Source organism: Dipodomys merriami, unplaced genomic scaffold (genome assembly GCF_024711535.1).
Source record: "Dipodomys merriami isolate MVZ:Mamm:240054 unplaced genomic scaffold, mDipMer1.0.p SCAF_3, whole genome shotgun sequence".
NCBI classification, from domain to species: Eukaryota; Metazoa; Chordata; class Mammalia; order Rodentia; family Heteromyidae; genus Dipodomys; species Dipodomys merriami.
The window spans coordinates 82,422,028-82,426,664 of NW_027204492.1; positions in this window are offsets into that span (position 1 = coordinate 82,422,028).

Sequence of the window (4,637 nt, forward strand, 5' to 3'; positions counted from 1 at the left end):
AAAGCCAGCCAGAGCAGGAAAGTCTATGAGACTCTGATCTCCAGTTAACCACCAGAAAACCAGAAGTGGCACTGTGGCTCAAGTGGTAGAGCTCTAGCCTTGAGCTGAAGAGCTGAGGGACAGTGCTCAGGCCCAGAGTTCAAGCCCCACAACCGACAAGAAATAAATAAATAAAATAAAAAATAAAAATACATTTAAAAAATGAATAGAGGGGCTGGGAAGGTGGCTCACTGGTAGAGCGCTTGCCTTGCATGCATTAGGCCCTGGGCTCAATTCCTCAGCACCACGTAAGCAGAAAAAAGCCAGAAGTGGCACTATGGCTCAAGTGATAGAGCACTAGCCTTGAACTGAAGCACTAAGGGACAGCGCCCAGGCCCAGAGTTCAAGCCCCACAACCGACAAAACAAAAAAAAATTAAATTAAAATAACGAATAGAAAAAAATGAAAACGCTGGGTATCAGTATCTCACACCTGTAATCCCAGCTACTAGGGAGGCTGAGATCTGAGGATCACGATTTGAAACCAACCTTGGCAGGAAAATCCATGAGTTTCTTACCTCCAATTAATAACAAAACAATCAGAATTGAAGCTATCGCTCAGTGGTAGAGCACCAGCCTTGAGCAAAAAGCTAAGGCAGCACCCAGGCAATTAGTGCAAGCTGTGGGACCAACACATGCACACACACACACACACACACACACACACACACACACACACACACACACACACACAAACACACAAAGGATAATGATAGAAAAGAGACCTTGATTTGTTGTACTCCCATTTATCAATTCTTTCTTATAGTAAAGGCATCAGCCCAACTATGTTCATTGCAGTATTATTCATCATAGCCGAGATATGGAATCAGCCCAGATGCCCCTCAATGCATGAGTAGATCAAGAAAGTGTGGTATAATATACATAATGGAATCTTACTTATTTATTGGAAAGAATGATATTGTACCATTCATAAGGAAATGGAAAAACTTGGAGAAAATTATATTAAGTGACATAAGCCAGACTCAGAGAAACATAGGTTGCATGGTTTTTCTCATTTGTGTTAGCCAGAATGTGCCTTTAAATCTAAAAGTAAACACACTAGGTGGTATGCAAATGGTTATAAGTGAATTAACTGAAGTATAGTGGACTCAATAGAGAGCTCAAATAGTGTATCTATTAGAATGACAATGTGAAAGCCCAACAAAATCCACACCAGGAAATGGCTTCATCCAAGAGGGAGGGTGGAGCCAAAGGGAGAGGGGAAAATGAGTGAGGGGGAAGTAGGGGAGAAAGCAGTCACGAATTCATTGTTAATACCAAAAATCTAAGAAAAGTAAGAGAAGGGGTGGGTCAAAGCAGGGTGAGAATGTTGAAGGGGTCACACTGATCAAGATGCATTTTTAAGGGGCTGGGAAGGTGGCTCAGTGGTAGAGTGCTTGCCTTGAATGCATGAAGCCCTGGGTTCGATTCCTCAGCACCACATAAGCAGAAAAAGCTGGATGTGGCACTGTGGCTCAAGTGGTAGAGTGCTAGCCTTGAGCTGAAGAGCTGAGGGACAGCATTCAGGCCCCACGACCAGTAACAACAACAAAAGATGCATTGCAAGCCAGGTGCTAGTGGCTCATGCCTCCAATCTCAGCTATTCAAAAGGCTAAAATCGGGGCTGGGAAGGTGGCTCAATGGTAGAGCGCTTGCCTTGCATGCTTGAGGCCCTGGGTTCGATTCCTCAGCACCACATAAGCAAAAAGAAAAAAGCCGGAAGTGGCGCTGTGGCTCAAGTGGTAGAGCGCTAGCCTTGAGCTGAAGAGCTGAGGGACAGCACCCAGGCCCAGAGTTCAGGCCCCACGACCGGACCCAAAAAAAAAAAAAAAAAAAAAGGCTAAAATCTGAGGATCGTGGTTCAAAGCCAGCCCAGGCAGTAAAGTCCGTGAGATGCTTATCGCGAATAAACTACCAGAAAACTGGAAGTGGCACTGTGGCTCAAGTGGTAGAGCACTGGCCTTGAGCTGAAATGCTCAGGGACAGCACCCAAGCCCAGAGTTCAAGCCCCAGGACTGACTGCTTTGTTATATGGCACTCCCATTGTATAACTATTTGAAAAGAAAAATTTAAAAATAGCTGGGCACTGCCTAGCTATTTTTTTTTTTTTTTGGTCGGTCATGGGGCTTGAACTCTGGGCCTGAGCGCTGTCCCTCAGCTCTTCAGCTCAAGGCGAGCGCTCTACCACCTGAGCCACAGTACCACTTCTGGTTTTTCTGGTGGTTTATTGGAGATAAGAGTTTCACGGACTTTCCTGCCTGGGCTGACTTTGAACTGCGATCCTGAGATCTCAGTCTCCTGAGTAGCTAGGATTACAGGTGTGAGCCACTGGCACCCAGCTGCCTAGCTATTTAGGAGGCTGAAATCAGAGGGTAGTCCTTTGAAGCCAGCTCAGGCATAAAAGGCCTTGGAACTTATCTCAAGGCAAGACCACTTGCCTTGAGCTGAAGAGCTCAGGGATAGCACCCAGGCCCAGAGTTTCAAGCCACATGACCACCACCAACAACAGAAAACATTAAAAATAAATAAATAAATAAAATAAAAATAAGTAATAACAAAGAAAGGGACCTATAATTTATTAATTCGTTCGTTCATTCATTCATTCATTTTGCAGGGCAGGAAATTGAACCCAGGGCCGTCTACCTGGTAGGCAAGCATAAAAAATTATCTTTAAGGAAGTGCTTTTTTTCATAGTAAAGATAAATAAAACTACTTGTTGTGGATATGTGCAAGTGTACTGAGTTGTGATGTCAAATATGTTTCTTATTCTGTAGAATGAATTCAAAAAATACAATAGAGGGCTGAAAATGTGGCTTAGTGGTAAGAGTGTTTGTCTAGCATGCATGAAGTCCTGGATTCCATTCCTTAGTACAACATAAACAGAGAAAACCAGAAGTGGCATTGTGGCTCAAGTGGTAGCATGCTAGCCTTCAGCAAAATAAGGTCAGAGACAGTGCTCAGGCCCTGAGTTCAAGCCCCAGGACTCGCCAAAGAAAAAAGAAAAAGAAAAAAGAAATAAAAGCAATTGAAAGCGGCTGTCATAGGCCAGAGTCAATCACCACTGCCAAATGACTGGCTGTGCCTAATTTAGTGTGTAGAATAGATTTTGGTTTTTGCTCTCATTTCTGTTTTTGCTGTTGCAAGCAGGGTAGGCAGATGTAGATCAATCATAGCTTTCTTTTTTTTTTTTCTTGGTCCGGTCATGAGGCCTGAACTCTGGGCCTGGGTGCTGTCCCTCAGCTCTTCAGCTCAAGGCTAATGCTCTACTACTACTTGAGGCACAGCGCCACTTCTGGCTTTTTTTCTGCTTATGTGGTGCTGAGGAATCAAACCCAGGGCCTCATGCATGCAAGGCAAGTGCTCTACCACTGAGCCACCTTCCCAGCCCCTTAAAATGCTTTCTAAGGAATAACTCTGTGGTATCTGAAAAAGACACAAATAATGTGGGACTAGCTGGGAAACAGGTTTTGTGGTATGACTTTCAGAGATGCACAATTGTACACGACTGCTTGGGACTCTGCCTGCTGAGGATGATAGAACTCTAGGTAAGTGTTGAAATAAAGTCCAAAGAGAACCTGGTCTTCAGTACTCAATTTGAATTCATGATTGTCTGGAATTTGCTAAGGTTTCTCAAAGAAACATCATCTGGACCATTTTGTTGTGGTTGTTGTTGTTTTGCATGGATGACTATTGATGCACTAGCCAATAACAATCCCTTACTTCCTTCTTCCCTAATAGAGACCCAAGTTTTGTTCTCATATAGGACGAAAGTGTGCATCAAAGGAGCTGGGATTCTCTAATGAAGATGTACAAAATATAAGCTTCAGTCAGGTGCCAGTGGCTCATGCTTGTAATCCTAACCACTCAGGAGGCTGAGATCTAAGTCACGGTTCAAAGCCTGGGCACTGTCCCCCAGCTCTTCAGCTCAAGGTGAGCGCTCAACCACTTGAGTCACAGCACCACATATGGTTTTCTGGTGGGGTTAATTAGAGTGAAGAGTCCCATGGACTTTCCTGTCTGGACTGGCTTTGAATCTCAATCCTCAGATCTCCACCTCCTGAGTAGCTAGGATTACAGGCTAGAGACACCTGTACCTGGCTTTCTGGCTTTTTCTGTTTTTTTTTTTTTTTTTGGGTCCGGTCGTGGGGCCTGAACTCTGGGCCTGGGCGCTGTCCCTCAGCCCTTCAGCTCAAGGCTAGCGCTCTACCACTTGAGCCACAGTGCCACTTCCAGCTTTTTTCTTTTTGCTTATGTGGTGCTGAGGAATCGAACCCAGGGCCTCGAGCATGCAAGGCAAGCGCTCTACCACTGAGCCACCTTCCCAGCCCCGGCTTTTTCTGTTTATGTGGTACGGAGGAACTAAACCCAGGGCTTCATGCATGCTCGGCAATCACTCTACCACCAAGCAAATTTCTCAGCCCCAGTATTTTTTTTTGTCAGCTGTGGGGCTTGAACTCAGGGCCTGTGTGCCATCCCTGAGCCTCTTTGTACTCAAGGCTAGCTCTCTACCACTTTAGCCATGGCACCACTTCCAGTTTTTTAGTGGCTTATTAGGGATGAGTCTCACAGGGACTTAACTGCTCAGGCTGGATTCAAACC